Source organism: Heterodontus francisci, chromosome 4, assembly GCF_036365525.1.
Source record: "Heterodontus francisci isolate sHetFra1 chromosome 4, sHetFra1.hap1, whole genome shotgun sequence".
NCBI lineage: Eukaryota > Metazoa > Chordata > Chondrichthyes > Heterodontiformes > Heterodontidae > Heterodontus > Heterodontus francisci.
This window is the reverse complement of record NC_090374.1, coordinates 181,706,451-181,724,845: the sequence shown is the minus strand read 5'-3', so window position 1 is coordinate 181,724,845 and position 18,395 is coordinate 181,706,451.

Genomic DNA, 18,395 nt, shown 5'->3' with positions numbered 1-18,395 from the left:
CTAGGGACAATTTATAAAGGCCAATTAACCTATCAACCAGCAAGTCTTTGGCATGTGGGAGGAAACCGGAGAACCCGGAGGAAACCCATGCAGACACAGGGAGAACTTGCAAACTCCACACAGGCAGTACCCAGAATTGAACCCGGGTCGCTGGAGCTGTGAGGCTGCGGTGCTAACCACTGCGCCACCGTGCCGCCCACAATTTTTCTATTTTTCTATGTCTTGTGCGTATTTCTATGTCTTGAAGCGATATTAGGAGATAAATTGGTCCACGCCCTCTTTCGGGTGGCATACAAGCTGCAGTCACCAGAAGAGGCTGGCTTCAGGTCCATCCAAAATTGGTCGTTGGGCCTTTGCTTCAAATTCGAGCTGCCTGCCTTGCCAGCAGCAGCCCTAAGCTAAGCCCTGTGAGGGTGAAAGGGGTGGGTGGAGGGGGATGAGGAGAACAGGGTAGGGTAATGCTGAGCAGGGGCCAATAGCAACCTGCTGTAGTGCTTAAAGAACTGGAGAGGAACGGTCCTGCTCCTTCTGGCTCCACACGTAGCTAAGCATTTGTAAGCAATTTTTTTTGTGGCGGCCTCAAGTGGTCCCTTTGCTGTTAGGCAAAATGTAGACCAGATAATCCTGAGTGCAGGAGGGTCAATGCCTCTGATCAGGGCCAATACTTTCTAGAATGGGTCTGAAAACAGCAGGCAGGGATGCCTCTACAGTGCATGATCCAAATATGGCATCTGATATGATTCTGACACTGCTCTGAGCATGGAAGGTTGGTGTCCCTCTGCTCTCCCGTTCATCAACGTGAAGCTGAAAATGGCCCAATGAGGTCCAATTTCACCCCCATGAACTGTATTGTGTTGGGTTTACTACAGGTCATCCTTCAATAACCTTGGAAGAATTCCCAGCACCTGAGCAAAAGTAAAGCAAAATACTGCGAATGCTGGAAATCTGAAATAAAAACAGTCAATGCTGGAAATACTCAACAGGTCAGGCAGCAACTGTTAGGAGACAAACAGAGTTAAAGTTCCAGGTCATTGACCTTTCATCACAACCTATTGAGAATGATCTCTCTTGTGCATAAAATGATATTCACCATCATTTTGATTTTTAAAGAAATCAAGGGCTGGATTTTCATTCCAGGGTCCTGATCCTGACGCCAGGGTGAATTCCAAACCAGGAACCTGGAGATGCTGGCGACAGGACCCTGCAAGCGATTTTGAGGAAGGTGGCCAATTAAGAGGACGCCTCTGGGAGCCCCGTCAAATTAAGGACAGCAGGTAGGTTCCTCAGGCTGGAGGGCCAATAGGACGCCCTCCAGCACTGAAAGATCAGCAGCATCACCAACAGAGGTAGGAGCTGCCAATGCAAGTAAGAGAAAGAGAGGGCACCTCATGATGATGGTGCCCTTAGAAAACTCTTCAAAAATGTATAAGTAGAAAGAAGTCACAATTGCTAGGCCATCACAGTGGAGGGGAATGGGAGGGGCAGCGGCCACAGCTGTAAACCTATGACTATGGCGGATGTTAGGTTGGGGGCAGTTTCCTTGCAGGATAGAGCCCAGGCCCCTTGGTCTGCCACCAGGAGGCCACCTCCAACCCTTGGCCATGCTTCGCCCTCAGAGGGGGGTCCGCATGCTGACTGACTGAAAAATACCAGAGTGGTAGAGTGGCCTTAATAGGCCCTTCAATTGGCATAATTGACCCCCTACCACTTGTGGGTGGGTAGTTGTCACCACCCCCGATCCAGCCTGCCCCAAAATAGGCCAGAAGCGGGAACATGGCAGCAAACTGGCATGTCGACTGGTGTTAGTAAATTGTGGATCCACCCGCCTCAGTTCCCATCTTCGCATCCCTTCAAAAATTCAGCCCCAGATGTCCAAACATCAAGTAGTGTGGGCTGGAGTAAATGAGCCCGTTGAGTTTAAATCAATCCCTGATTTTCCATGATATAATTATCAGCAGAGATAGAAATATAGATGGATTGATAGATTGATGGATAGATCGACAGATGAATGGGTAAATAGATTTGTAGATTGATAGATGAATTGATCAATTGATCAACAAATAGATAGATGAATTGATCAATCGATAGATAGATAGATAGATAGATAGATAGATAGATAGATAGATAGATAGATAGATAGATAGATAGATAGATAGATAGATAGGCAAAATACTTCAGATGCTGAAAATACTGGAAATCTCAGCATATCAGGCAGCATCAATGGAGAGAAAACTATATTAGCATTTCAAGTCAATGAGCTTTTTCATAGACGTGTTATATCGCTAGAAAGAGAGAGATACAGAGATAGCTGGATAGATAGATAGATAGAAAGGCAAAAAATGGAGAAAGAAAGAAAGAAAGAAAGAAAGAAAGAAAGAAAGAAAGAAAGAAAGAAAGAAAGAAAGAAAGGAAGGAAGGAAGGAAGGAAGGAAGGAAGGAAGGATAATAGTTATCTCAGATTGCATTGAAAGGCTATAAGAGTTCTAAAGGCAAACCAAGTAGCATATCAGACTCTGTAGCCTGGATTTAAACCTAACCAGCCCAGTGCTGGCTGTGTTTACATCAACCCAACTTTGCATATGCAAACAGCCTAATTCCTGGTTCAGATGTGGGCTTGGAATATGATAGGCAGCACACTATTGAGTGTTTGCTTCCTGTCTGCCATACTGGAGGTTTTGGCACCCATTTGGTGTCCAAAAACTGGGTGCAGTGCCATCAAATTTCTAGGCCTAAGTATTTCAAAGGTGGCGTGGTCAGGGCTAGCAATCATTCATAACTACACCCTCAATTTTTTTAATTTAAATGGAATTTTATCATATTTTGTTAACAGTGCAGGGATCAAAAGCAGAAGAAGCATGTTGGCCCAAAGCTACAGTTTTTCATCTTGAGAATGTAGTGAAACTGGATTTATTGCCTTAGGGGATCTTGTAACAAAGCATACCTGATCTAGAAGAATTGTTAAAGTGAATATATTTCTACCGAGTTGGCTATTCTCATTCATCTTTACAACCGTAGCAACACCTAGCTCCCTGTAAAAAAGCTTACTAATCGCATCTTCACTGACATTATTATTTCCACTATTTTTGTAATCAATTATGGAGATGAAGTTTCTAATTCCAACCAAATTGCAGCATCAATAAGTCTTGCATGTTCTCATTTCGTCTAATTTTTTTCATCTGTGCCTCCATTTAGCAGGCAGCTGGTCCATTTCCCAGGCTGCCCTGGGAAACTTCCCCGCTGGCGGGAATGCATTGGAGGGCTGTCGCAATAAGGTTCCCCCTATTTTCCTGTTCTCCCCACCCACCCCCCACATCCTGCCTTCAAGCCAGCTCTCACAGGACCAGGAAGATTCAGTCCTACATCTGCTTTCAGAAAGAAACCCCTTTAGCCTAAGTTGACACTACAGTTTACAGAAATAAAATATAAATTTAAAAGGTACACCCAATGGCCTTTGAACGGCAGGTTAGAATTATACACAACAGACCAGTACAACGAAACACTCCTAGTGGTCCATTTGAGAACTATTAGATATCATTTATATCATCAACTGAATCCAGGAGAGAACCAGCAATTTCCTCACACAATCAATATGATGCCAGAATGTTATTTACTGTAAGTGGCTCCATGCAATCTCTCAAATATTGAGAGCTACATAATAGTATTAAAAAGAAACAAAACTTTTAGAGATTAACATGATTAGTATTAGGAACACAGCACTGAAACCTATGGGTGATTATGGAATGAAGAGACCACCAGCACAATACAGATTTCATTACAACCAGAGAACAGGTATACCTTTTACCGAGAGCCAGGTTAAATTGTTAGGAAGGAAGAAAAGAAATAAATGAAAGAGAATGTATTAAGGAAGCTCTTTCAAAGAGTCAGCAGGGGCATGAGAGACCAAATGACCTCCTTCTGTGTTGTAAGTTTATCTATGAAATAAAGCAGTTGAGAACTTACTGCCAAATGAGAACTAAATTGGAGAGAAGTATAGTATTTAGTGTCAGTGAAAACTAAATCCGACAGTAGTTGGGTGCTTACTGCTGGTAAGAACTAAATCAGAGAGAATCCAGTAAGAAAGGATCTGAAGATTGCGAGATCAGACGATTTAAGTTTACAGGATCAAAAGATAAATATTGATGACACAAGCCATTCAGCCAGAATTTTAAAAAGACTTTCACTCCCTTCATCAATCGCACAACCCTCAAAAATCTTCTCCGTTACTTCATCAAACAACTCGATCAAGGTATTCAAACATTTTTTTTATTCTTTCATGGGATGTGAGCATCTCTGGCTAGGCCAGCATTTATTGCCCGTCCCTAATTGCCCTTGAGAAGGTGCTGGTGAGCTGCCTTCTTGAAGCGCTGCAGTCCATCTGGTGTAGGTAAACCAACAGTGCTGTTAGGATGGGAGTTCCAGGATTTTGACCCAGTAAAAGTAAAGGAACGATGATATATTTCCAAGTCAGGATGTGCGACTTGGAGGAGAACTTGCAGATGGTGATGTTCCCGTGCGTCTGCTTCCTTTGTCCTTCTAGGTGGAAGAGGTCGTGGGTTTGGAAGGTGCTGTCGAAGGAGGCGTGGTGAGTTGCTGTAGTGCATCTTGTATATGGTACACACTGCTGCCACTGTGCATCGGTGGTGGAGGGAGTGAATGTTTAAGGTGGTCAGTGGAGTGCTGATCAAGCGGGCTGCTTTGTACTGGATGGTGTCGAGCTTCTTGAGTGTTGTTGGAGCTGTACCCATCCAGGCAAGTGGAGAGTATTCCATCACACTCCGGACTTATGCTTTGTAGATAGTGGACAGGCTTTGGGGAGTCAGGAGGTGAGTCACTCACTGCAGAATTTCCAGTCTCTGACCGGCTCTTGTAGCCATAAACCTTTAACTAATCAGTGTTGACTTTCATTTATTGGCACATACTTTCACAAATAGCAAATAATTTTTTCCCGGATTAGTGAGTCTGAAAGTTTCTCCACACTCATGTTAGGCTGACTGGCCAGTAATTGCGAGGTTAATCTTACTCCCTCTTTCTCAGCAGAGGTATCATGTTTGCGGTACCACATTTCTCTTGCGCCATTTCTAAGGAAGATTAGTGGCTAGAGCCTTTGCAATTTCCACCCTTATTTCCTTAGAAACCTAGGCTGGAATTTTATGTGGCTCAGGTAATTAATTGTATGCAGCCATGGCTTCTGCCTCTCTGAGGCGGGATGTTCAGCCTCCAAGAGCTGCTGACCAATCAGAGGCCCGACAAATCTTCAGTCCCAGCAGCACCACTGGGAGTGGTGGGCACTGCTGGGACTGCACCCAGCGAGAAGAGGCACCATGGACACCAGCCTCAGAAGCAGGTAAATGGGGTCGGGGCCCACCAAGGCCAATCGGCCAGGGCCTGTCGAGGGAGGGTGTTCGATGGAGAGAGCGGGGGTTGTCTTCCAGTGGGGATGGCCCATGCTGTAAGGAGAGGGGGGAGCTTACACTGTGCTGAGGCAGTCCCAACTATGTGTGATAACAGGTTTGCAAGATTTGCACCACAGCATTCCACACTTTCATACAATTTGAATTTCATATTCTCAAATGCATTCTATTCCAGAATTAGGCTTTAATAATCTTCAGATACTCTGATTTATTTAATAAACATTCTGCTATTGAGCACTACAGCTACTATAATTTCATCAGCTTAGCTACAGGATAGGGAATACTGCCAACTTCTAAACTGAATAATGATGAAAAGAAATATTTTATAACTTTAAGCATTCGCTTTTCATTACCAATTATGCTTGCTGCCTTATTATTATGGATCTCTCTTTGTTCTTTAGTACCTTTTCTGCTGTGACTAAGGGCTGGATTTTATCCTGCCCTTGGAGATGAGAATGGAGGCAGGGGCACACACAAAATAACATGGGGTGGCATCAGGCAATGTGCCGATCGCCTTCCCGATGACATGGAATTTAGTCCGTGGCGGGAATGACCTTCCCACCCAGTGAGTAAATGAGGCCCTTACGAGTGAGACCAGGCAGTCTCCTAGCGGGCTTGGGGGCGGAGAGGGGTGGCCTTCCACTGGGGATAATCCATGGCCAATGGAGGGGTCCCCTGGCAGTGATGGCCACACCCCTGACAAGACCTGCTCCCCACCTTCACCAGACCCACCCCCCATCCTCATCAATACCACCCTCCCCCATCCCACCTGCTCGCCGGGGCCTGCCTGACTGACCCTGCCGACCCCAACCCCACTTACCTGTGTCCTGGGGTGTCCTCCATCTTCGCCACTGCAGGCCTACTGCAGTACCAGCAGTGGATACTACTCCCAATGGTGCTGCTGGTACTGCAGCGCTGTCGACCCTCAAATTGGCTGGCAGCTCTTGAGGCAGGAGATAGTCCCTTAAAGATATAGTGTCCCCGATAGTGAGCAATTAATTGGCTGCCTGCCGTGAAATTGCATTGGGGATCCGAAAGAGAACTAAGGTAGGGTTGCCGCCCAATTCTCCTCAATCTCCCCCGGCCTTCCACCCCTTCGCTGGGACTCGTCGTCAGGATAAAATTCCGGTCTATATTCCAATAATGTTTAATTATTTTTCTCATGTCCAATACAACAACAACAACAACTTATATTTATATAGCACCTTTGACATAATAAAACATCCCAAAGCACTTCACAGGAGCAATATAAAACAACATATTACACGAGGTCACATAAGGAGATATTTGGTCAGATGTCCAAAAGCTTGGTCAAAGAGATCAGTTTTAAGGAGCGTCTTAAATGAGGAAAGTGAGGTTGTGAGGCAGAGAGGTGAAGAGAGGAAATTTCAGAGCTTTAGGCCTAGACAACTGAAGACGCGGCCACTAATGGTGGAGTGATTAAAATCAGAGATGCACAAGAGGGCAAAATTAAAGGAACACAGAAATCTTGAAGGGTTGTGGGTCTGGAGGAGATTACAGAGATAGAGAGGGGGGAGGCCATGGAGGGATTTGAAAACAAGGATGAGAATTTTAAAATCAAGATGTTGCTTGACCGGGAACAGTTCCCTAATGTTCTTTTAGTATCTGATTTACTTTGTTGTAAATTTCAAAATTCTGTATTACTATTTATCTAAAGCATTTAAGATAAGTTTACATTGACATAAATTGCTAACTTCCCATTTTGTTGCCTTGGTCTTGATATCAATGTTTAAGAATCTTCAATGGAAACCCAATTGGAGATCTACGGGCTGAATCTTATGAGACCTGCAGAGGCAGATTTGGAGGCGGAACCAGGAGGGAAATAGGAAAGGTCAACGTTGGGTCAGCGAATCAACGTGTTCCCAGTTCTGGGCATTCTTGCTGGAGGCGGGTAGGCAACGGAAGCAGGTACCCACCCGGCAGTGGCAGGGAGCTAATAACAAGCAATTATGAGGATAATTAGGGAAACAAAGAGGATTCCATTGGGACCTTCCCGGCCATAAGACAACCTCCCTCTGAGTGCCAAGCCCTGCAGCTCAGTGGAGGTGGCCTCCCAGTGGCAGCCATGTGGCCATTCAAGCCAGAGGCTTCATGCCTCTCAAAGATGAGGCTGTAGGCAAGAAAGGCTGCAGCCACAACCCTAACAAATCCACCAGAATGATCTCCCCTTCGCTTCGATGACCCTGCTGGCTTTGGCTCTCCTCATTTTAAATTTTGCTGCGCTTCTCTGAGGGTGCCTCTATTTTGAGGTTCCCTGGCACTCTCCTTGCTGCCTAAGCAGCACCTAACTCTCCTGAAGTTGACCTTCCAAAGCTGCAGGCCCTCTAATTGCAATGCAATGCAAAGGAACACAGTGCAATGCAGTGTAACGCAACATTGCACATGCAAGGTAGCAGAATAGCTCAGCATAGCTAATACTGCAATTGAAAGGAGTGAAAAAAGCTTTAAGACAATGAAGTGGACTTGATAAAAGCGTTTCTCTCAGCACCAGTTGTAAATGATGTTATTTTAGATTTGGCTCAAGGAGCTTAGAATCATAAAATCATCGAATCTTACTACACAGAAAGAGGCTCAATGTCCAGTTAGCCCCACTTCCCAGTTTATTATCTAGCAAATTAGTTCTATTCAAGTCGATGTCCAATTGCCCTTTGAATATTGCTATGGAATCTGATTCCACCATACTATCAGGTAGTGCATCCTACATCTCAACAATCCTCTGTGGGAAGAAATTTCCCCTCATTTCTCCTTATTACCCCACATATGCAAACAAATCATTTATTTTTTATTTATTTTTATTTAGAGATACAGCAATGAAACAAGCCCTTCGGCCCACCGAGTCTGTGCCGACCATTAACCACCCACTTATACTAATCTTACACTAATTCCATATTCCTACCACATCCCCACATGTCCCTATATTTCCTTACCACCTACCTATACTAGGGGCAATTTATAATGGCCAATTTACCTATCAACCTGCAAGTCTTTGGCATGTGGGAGGAAACCGGAGCACCCGGAGGAAACCCACGCAGACACAGGGAGAACTTGCAAACTCCACACAGGCAGTACCCAGAATTGAACCCGGGTCGCTAGAGCTGTGAGGCTGTGGTGCTAACCACTGTGCCACTGTGCCGTCCTGCGCCAGGTGGGTACATTCGAATTGGATTATCTATTGGATTATCAAGCTCATCGCTATACCCAGGGCTCTGGTGTGTGAACAAGGATTAAATCTATTGCTTTAGATTCATTGTATTTTACACATGATGGAACAGGTTCAAATACTAAATGAAAGAAAAACATTTTAAAAGGGAAAGGGTAATATCTTCCAAGTCCCAGCATTATTTGTGCCTCCAGATCAAGGGGGCATAATAATAAAATTAGAGTTAATCCATTCAGGTGTAATGTTAGGAAACTTTTCTTCATACAAAGGGTAGTGAAAATCTGGAACTCTCTCCCCCAAAAAGCTGTTGTAGCTGGGCTTCAACTGAAAATTGTAAAACTGTGTTTGATAGAATTTTGTTAGGCGAGGGTATTAAAGGGTTAAGGAACCAAAGTGGGTAGATGGAGTTAAGATACAGATCAGCAATGATCCAACTGAATAGTGAAGCATGCTTAAGGGGCAGAATGGTCGACTCCTGTTTCTATATTTTGATGTTCTAACAGTGATATATAGAAATCCTTGTTGATAAACATGGAGAAGGAAGGCAGAAGATGGAAGGGAAAAGAAGAAAATAAAATATAAATAATGCTTTATTACCTTTTATTTTAATATACAATAACACTGTTTTTATAATGAGTGTCTATAGTTGATGCAATGCAATTTCTTGCTGTGACATTACTTTCTGTGATGCCATGGCCTACTGTGTGTTCTTTTGCCATGAATTATTTTTATGTGGCCTTTTAATAAAAAGGGTAAGTGTCTGCTAAGTATCCTGGGCACCTGGCACCTATCTCATCTGGTACTGAACACTCAGCCGATGGACAAGGAATGTCTTGTGCCATTGGCAAAGGGAAGATGCTGGTTTCAGGATCATTTTGTGATATTTATGAAGAGTCTGTTCTGCCCCACTCCTTCTGCAGAACTGTGAGACAGATGCCAAAGAACTGGAGAAGGTACAGAAAAGATTCACAAGGTTTATACCAGAATTGAGAGGACATACTTGCCAAGAAGGACTGAACAGGCTGCAACTTCTTTCTCTGGAAAAGAGAAGGCTGAGGGGTGACCCGTTAGAGATTGTTAAGATAGTGAAGGAGTTTGATAGAGTAGACATAATGAATGTTTCCACTTGTTGGATGTCCACAATGAGGAGTCATTAACATAAATAGTCACTAATAAATCCAATAAGGAAATACAGGAGAAACTTCATTACCCAGAGAGCAGTTAGAATGTGGAACTCGCTATCACAAGGAGTAACTGAGACAAATAGCAGAGATGCATTTAAAGGGAAGTTTTATAAACACATGAGGGAGAAAGGAATAGATGGATATGTTGATAGAGTGAGATGAAAATGGATGTGAAGAGGCTGGTGTCGATCATTGGCATAGACCAGTTGAACTGAACAGCCTGTTTCTGTGTTGTAGACTCGGTGATGTTGCTCAGTGCTGTGTGTTCCTGCATTGCAAGATGCACAGGAGTACTTGATGCTGATTTCTCCCTTTGCCTGCTGTATTTTTGCATACTTTGCTTGCATAAGGTCTCTATATCACTGGCTTGTAGTTGTCTGCATCTTGGCTTCAATCTCACTGAGGCTGACCACCAGAGTACTGAGAGGTCCATGAGAGATGTCTTTTCCATGTGTGAAAGAACTATGAACTGTTGTTACGATCAAGGCGGGAGTAATGCACTCTTAATTCAGTCCCACTACTCCACAGGTCAGAGTATATCAAGAAAGTTTTCCACCTACCAAAGAATAGCCGAATTAGACACTCTATTTGTTCCTCAGAATAAAGCACACCAAACCAGGTTTATTTAAACAACAACAACATGAACTATTTATTAGAAAATAAATAATAAGTCTTAACTGCTAATGAGATAAATCTATATAAATATGAAAAACTCCTTATTTCCTTAACCCCCATGCACACACACATACATTCCAAAAAAAGTTAACCGGGGAAAATGATTTTTTGGTTTACAGCTGTTTTTTAGGAATAAAAAGAAAAAATCAAATGATTGAGTTTATCATGTTCTGGTAGGATGTTTTCAGTACAGTGAGGTGTCCCAGAGTCGAATAGTCAGATGCCACTTGAAGTCTCTCCAGGCGAGGTTAATGAATAGTCTGTGATGGGTAGGCATTCACGACAATTTAACTGCAGCAGGTGTCACACAGGTCTTTCAGCAGGTGTAGCAACAGGTCAGCGTGGGTTTTGAAGCAGCAGTATCGCAGTAGAAGCTCTCTTGAGATTTCAGGGTTTCCCAAAACACAGGAGATAACAGGAACCACTCTTGAGGCAGGGATTCTTCGAAGACGGGAGGCAATAGCAATCTGCTACCTCTGACATACAGGAGTTTCTCCTCTGAAAAGCAGTCTTCCTCTACAGAGGGAAGTAACTCTTTTTTTTCTCCTGGGTCTTTTTTCTCTCTCCAGGCAGATCACAGCCACATTTCAAATACAGGATTTCTTTTCAAGGGATGCAAGTCTTTCTTTACAGAAAGAGGTCTTTTTCTCCAGTCTCCAGGCAGGTCACAGCCAGATTTCAACTGCCTGCTCCTTGTCCAACTCACTGGTCTTTTTACAATCCAAAAGTGAAACTAACATCAATAATCAAGTCACATGATAATTATAAATCTTGACCTGTCATTCCCTGCTGAGTTGCTTGGAAACAGGTGCCTTGCAGTCAGTGTAATTCACTCAGTTCAAACCCAGCAAGTTTCAGCACTCAATGTCCACAGAGAAGAATCCGTTCCTTAGTTTTTTTTAAAAACACACACAATTCTAAGTTTTCAATACAAAAACAAAACACTTGAAACACTATCCATGCTCCTCTTGGCCCTGCAAAGATATGTTTTAGGGCCTCTGTGTCCCCACCAGCTTCACTGAGCCGAGCAAGGGGGATTTTAACCTTTGGTCAGCCAATTCATAAGTTTCACCAGCTTCCTATCCTTGTGAAAGGGAGTGAAAAGACTGGAGCCATTTCAAGGTGCGGGCATCATTCAAATTGAACTGGAAAGCTGCAAGGCGCCAAATGTGCATGCAGTTTGACATGTTGGAGCCAGTGCAATATTGGGTAGCCCAATGTCTGACCAGGTGACAGGAAAGCAAGTCTTGAATGGGGTTTTGTGATCACGGAGTGGTTCTGGGGTGAGGACAGCCCAGATTCTTTTCATGGGCCCCAAGGAATGCCCTTCAAAATACTTCTTCAGTTGTAAAACTGGTCAGAGAGTGCACAGCCCACATTCTGCTCATTTCTGTCCTAAAATGGCACTTGAGGTCCTATCTACCGTATATTATCATAAATTGCATAATTTTTCACTACTGCCTGACACAAATCTACTTTTACCGCCCAGTGATAGGTGCCTTTAACAATGGCAGTGACCAGAGTATTGCCGTTAGTGGAACAATAAAGTCTATTGACCCCATTTTGAAATTGCTGCCAACTTGTTACAGAAATCCAACTGAGTTAAAATCCAGCACCACGACATGCTGTTAAAATGCTATCAGGTCCTATATAGGCCATAGGACCCTTATTAACATATGTGAATGAGGCTCTACAATCTATCAAAATAGTTGGATGCCACTCGAAGTCTCTCCAGGAGACTCTATGAAAGCGAAGACAGAAACACCTCGGGTCCTAATCAAAGAACTCCTCTACGCTGAAGATTTTGTGATAGTCACTCACAGGAAACTCAGCTACAAAGACTGTTTCTCCTGTGCCTGTAACTTGTTCTCCTTGACTTTAAGCATCAAGAAAACTGTGGTCATGGGACAAGGTGTTGCATCTCCGCCCTTGATCACACTAAATAACACTACACTGGAAATGGTTAGCAAATTCTGCTACCTTGAGTCCATGATGACAGACAATCTGTTCCTTAATGCCGAACTCGATATACGCATCGGGAAAGCAACTACTACGTTTGGCTGACTTGCTAAGTACGCATGGGATAACACCAAGCTGACCCTTAGGACCAAGCTGATGGTTGATAAGGCCTGTGTTCTCAGCACCTTGCTGTGTGGCTGTGAAACATGGGTGACTTACAGCTACCAAGGAAATAAGCTCAATAATTTCCATCTTTGCTGTCTGCGGCATATCATGGGTATATCCTGGCAGGACAAAATCACAAATGTGGCAGTCCTCTCAAAGGCAGAGCTCCCAAGTGTGTTGGCACTAATCAAACAGGGGCCGCTTTGGTGAATCGGACACGTCCTCAGGATGGAAGATGCTCGCATACCCAAAGACCTTCTGTATGATTAGGTAGCTGGGGCCAGACGACCAGTGAGGCTTGCAAGCGTGACATGAAGGCCCTAAATGTCAACTATTGGACCTGGGGTCATGCTTGCGAAAGAGGGAAATGGCAACACATCCTGTGGACTTGTGTGCACTACCACGACAACAGTTGCTATAGCAGCTTGGCAACAGGGGCCAATGTCAAAAACAACAACTTACAGCATCACTTGGCAGCTTCACGTGCAGCACTTGTGGTAGAACCTGCCTCTCAAGGATTGGCCTTCACAGACATCAGCAAAGGTGCACCAAGAGAAGACACCACCACCCCTCCTCCCTACAAATTGATTGTTTGCTGTGTGTCCATCATCTTTTGTAGATGGATGGATGACAACCAACCCTATGTAGGCCATAGAACCCTTATTAGCATATGTTAATGAGGCTTCCGCCTGGGTCAGCTAACCCCCTCAAGCAGCAGGAAAGAAACCAGAGGGTTACACCTGCAGCAGGCTGAGAATGGAGCCGGCCCTATTTTAACTCTGGGTGGGCCAGTTGCCACCGAGTTGGTAAGGTAAAATTCTGACCTCAAATATCCACCAGGATTTCGGACCAGATACGACATTCAAAGAAATAAGAGAGGAAATCAGCAAAGTATTGGTTAATTTTCTGTCAGAGCTTCATAAATACTGCAACTGTTGACATGGACAATGGGACAGAAGAGTCAGACATGAATTAGTGACCAGTAAAACTAACACCCTAAGTGAGGGAGAATTTATGGGATGCTATAAATGTTTAACTAAAGACTGCAGAGGGCCATAAGAAGTCGTCAAATATGACTGGAAACATTAACCAAGTGTACTATCCAGTGAGTGCAATTTATTTGGATTTTTAAAAGGTATTGGATAGGTCTGTGCACAAGAATTTAACAACATGCATTTAACTTTCATTTATATAATGCATTCCTTGTAGGGTATTCGTGAGACTTGAGATTTTTGCTGGTAGTTTCCATAATCATTCTTCTGGTGCCAGCCCATAACTATCAACATTTAGTATTGAATTAAGATCACAAATCCACTCCATCACCAAGACCACCTACTTCCATCTCTGTAACATCACCCGACTCCACCCCTGTCTCTGCTCATCTGCTATGGAAACCCTCATCCATGCCTTTGTAACCTCTAGACTTGACTGTTCCACTGATCCTCTGGCTAGCCTCCAGACTTACACCTTAAATAAACTTGAGCTCATTCAAAACTCTACTGCCAGTATCCTAACTTGCACCAAATCCTGTTTACACATCACCCCCGTGCTCTCTGATCTACATTGTCTCCCAGTCCAGCAACACATCAATTTTAAAATTCTTATCCTTGTTTCTGAATTCTTCAATGATCTTGCCCTTTCCTATTTCTGTAGTACCCTACAAGCCTTTGATACCTCTGCACTCTATAATTCTGGCCTCTTGTGCATCCCTGATTAGACTCAATTTAGAGTATTACGTCCAGTTCTGGGCACTGTACCTCAGGTGATATATTGGCTTTGTAAAAGGTGCAGAGGATATTCACCAGTATGAAAGGGCTGAACAGGTTAAATTGTAAGGACAGGTTGCATAGGCTAGGCTTGTATTCCCTTGTGCATACAAGATGAATAGGTGACCTAATTGAGCTATTTAAAAAGAGTTAATAGAGAGAAAGTATTTCCTGTGGTGAGGGAGTCCGGAGGAGGGGGACACAATCTTAAACTTAGAGCTAGTTCATTGATGTCAGGAAACACTTCTTCACACTAAGGGTGGTAGAAATCTGGACCTCGCTCCCCAAAAATCTATTGTGGTTAGGATAATGGTAAATTTCAAAACTGTGATGAATAGATTTTTGTTCGATAAGGGCATTAAGGGTTACGGAACGAATGAAGGGAGATGAAGTTGAGATACAGATCAGCCATAATTTAACTGAACAGCAGAACATCCACAAGGGACTGAATGGCATACTCCTGTTTGAGGACTTGTCTGAAAATTGATTCATTTGAAAGACTGAAGGGATTCCATAGATGCTGGACTTTAAAAAAAAAGTCACTAGAAGAACTTGGGATTTTGTTTAAAAACAAACCCTTACTGGAAGTCACATGTCTTAAGCTAAGTAAACAGCAGGAGCCTTGATGACTATGGGAGTTGTTTACAGAGAAGTGACATGTCAAGAATTATAAAAGCAAATACTGCGGATGCTAGAAATCTGAAATAAAAACAAAAAATGCTGGAAATACTCAGCAGGTCTGGCAGCATCTGTGGAGAGAGAAGCAGAGTTAACATTTCAGGTCAGTGACCCTGTTTTCATGTCAAGAATTATGGTGGCCAAGAGTTGTTTCATTTTGGATATTGTATTGGTTCAGTTCAGGGTAAGCCTGCTAAGAGAGAAGCCACAAGTTCATCCTTTTTCCACTTCTTTGACAAACCCTGAGAATCCAGTATGATAGCTGAAACCCCTGATGCAATAATTCTCCTGGAAAGCCTGCCAGACTAATCTTCGACATCACCTGAAAAGCATTGCTCCAAAAAGATCCCAGTGACAGCCGTCGGCATGGAGTTGGATGCCAAAATAAAGGAACAGCTGGGACATCCCATATCTTCTTTTTTCTTCAAGAATTAACAAGTATTTGGCCAAAGTATATTTTCGGTCCTTTTCATAAAGAGAGCTATGCAGAGAAAACTTCATTATTTTTTCTTTAACTGGTGTGTGTGTGTGTGTGTGTGTGTGTGTGTGTGTGTGTGTGTGTGTGTGTGTGTGTGTGTGTGTGTGTGTGTGTGTGTGTGTGTGTGTGTGTGTGTGTGTGTGTGTGCGCGCGCGCGCGTTGGGTTAATTTAGAAGGGAACTTCCATATTTCAAGCTGTATGTTAATAAGCTTTGCATCTTTATTGAACAAGTCTTGTTTTATAATAAATTAATAATTTTGTTGTTTATTAAAAAAGCCTGGTTGGTGGATTTTATTCTGAAACTAAAAGAGATAAAGTATATAATTGACCATATTGGTAACTTGGTAAAACATTTGAATATATGTTGTGACCGTGGAACTAGAGAAAGACAGTGCACTCCTCCAGCCTCGGTCATAACATATAATTGGGGGCTCCGTGCAGAATAACCCAAAGCTGGCGAAGTGCAGTTGTAAGCAGAGTAATAATAATTGAAATGGGGAAAAGGAAGAAACAGGTTTCTTGTGCATTAGAGTAATGTTTACACTACCAGAATGGCTTTGTCAGTTGCTACGACCTTTCTGGAGAGGGAGGAGTTATCCCTGAGCGAGGCTAGGCTAAAAGCATTAGCAGAAGAGGAGTTAGAGTCAAAAGTAGGAGCTAAGAAAGCAGACATAATTGAGGTAATAGCGTAACATTTGAAATTGGAAGAAGGAAAAGACAATCCAGGTGCTAGTTTAGTTGAATTAGCTAGAATTCAGTTGCAGATAAAGCAACTTGAGCTTGAAAGAGAAAAGAAAGTAAAAAGGAAGAAAGAGTGAAAAGAAAAAAAGAAAGGGCTTTTCAAATGGAACAAGCAGAGTGGCAGGAGAGAGAAAAGGAAAGAGCATTTCATAAGCTGGAACTAAAATTGCAAAAGGAAAAAGAAAAGAAAAGAAGAAAGGGAGCGAGAAAGGATATCCCAATTAGAAAAGCGAGAATTAAAAGGGTGGCCTTGACTCCAGTGAAAGTTCTGAGGAGGAAAAATATGACTCCAGCCCAGGACCTAGTGGGGAGCTGTTTAAATTTGTGCAAGCCCTCCCCAAATTTGAGAGACATAGAGGCATTTTTGAATTCTTTTGAAAAGATAGCTAACAACTTGAGGTGGCCAAAAGAAAACTGTACAGTGCTTATGCAAAACAGGTTTATAGGCAGAGCTCATGGAGTTTATACTATGCTTTCTGAGGAGGCTTCTGCAGATTATGAGATGGCAAAAAAAGCTAATCTCGCTGCGTATGAGTTGGTCTCTGAAGCTCACAGGTAGAAATTTCAGAACCTCTGGAGACAGCCTGGGCAGACCTATATAGAAATTAAGAGGGAAAAGAAAATTAATTTTGATCGTTGAATGCAGGCACATATGAGACCCTGAGGGAAATAGTTCTCCTGGAATAATTTAAAAATTCAATCCCTCTGTTAGTAAGAACCCATGTAGACAATCAGAAGGTTTCAATGGCCATACAGGCAGCTGAGATCGCTGATGATTACAAGCTTGTTTACAAGCCCAAACCCTTTTTCCGTCACCCCCACAAACCTGAGAAGAATAGAAGGTCGGAGGGTGAATGGAAGGCAAGTAGTTGGGGACAAGAAGGGATAGCTGAGAATGCCCCGGGATCTCCTCCTCAGGCCAGAAAGGAAGATGCTATGGGTGGAAGTTAGGTCTGAAAGCCTAAGTGTTTCCATTGTCACAAGGTGGGACACCTTCATGCAGAATGCTAGAAGTTGCATGGTACATCCATGGGACTTAAGGGGGTACACAAAGCCAATGTAGAGAAAGGGGCCCTGACCCAGAGTACAACAGATCAGGTTGTAGCTCTGACTACAGCTGTAAGGTCAAGTGCAAAAACCACTGTGAGTGTGGGGGACATGAATAAGATACCTGAGAGTTATAGGGAATTCTTGTCAAAAGGGAAAGTGACTCCTTATACCTCAAGTGAGACAGATAAACCTATAGTTATATTTAGGGATGCAGGAGCCACCCAAACTCTTTTGCTGGGGAAAGGCATAGATTTTTTACCAGAGAGCGCATTGAATGCCAAGGTTCTAGTGAATGGTATCAACGGGGAATATATACCTGTACCTTTATATCGGGTGCAGCTAGAGTGTGACCTAATGTCTGGAATGGTAACTGCAGGAGTTGTCCATAGTTTGCCTGTATATAGAGTTGACCTACTCCTGGGGAATGATTTGGCCAGAGCGAAGGTTGTAACTTCTCCAGTAGTCACGGAAAGAACAAGCGAAGTCGAGGAGACAGAGCAGTTGCAGGAAAAGGCTCCAGGAATTTTCCCTTTATGTGTAGTGACTAGTTGGCTAGACAAGTTCCATTGTCGGAGGTCACATTGGCACCACGGATAGCCAAATATCTGAAACTTTATTTGGTGATTTGGATAATGTGAAGGAAAGATCCAAAAAGTCTTCCCTGATCAAGGCTCAGCAAGCCGATCCAGAGTTAAGTAAAGCAGCACAATTGGCTCTGAAGCTGTAGCAAAAGGAGTTCTGGAAGGCTGCTATATTAAAAATGGCATTCTGCTCAGGAAGTGGGACAGCTGCCAGGACAAGGTAAGTTAATTTCCATGTGTTTTATTTAATTTTAATATTAAAATGAAGGCCCCGCCACTCGGTGGTGGGGGCTGCACCGAGGCCTCGCCGCTGCCGGTATAATACGCCGGGGCCATCTCAGCGTCGGGTGTCGTGACAGGCCTCTCCCGGAAGAATTTTCTGGGACCCCTGCCACAACCCCTGACATCTGAGGTCTAGTAATATTCAGCCCTATGCTTTCATATTTAGATGCAGAATAACGAGGAGACCTAACAAGCCTACTCACAGCATTTAAAGGAGTCTGTAGGGACAAACTAGGTGTACAT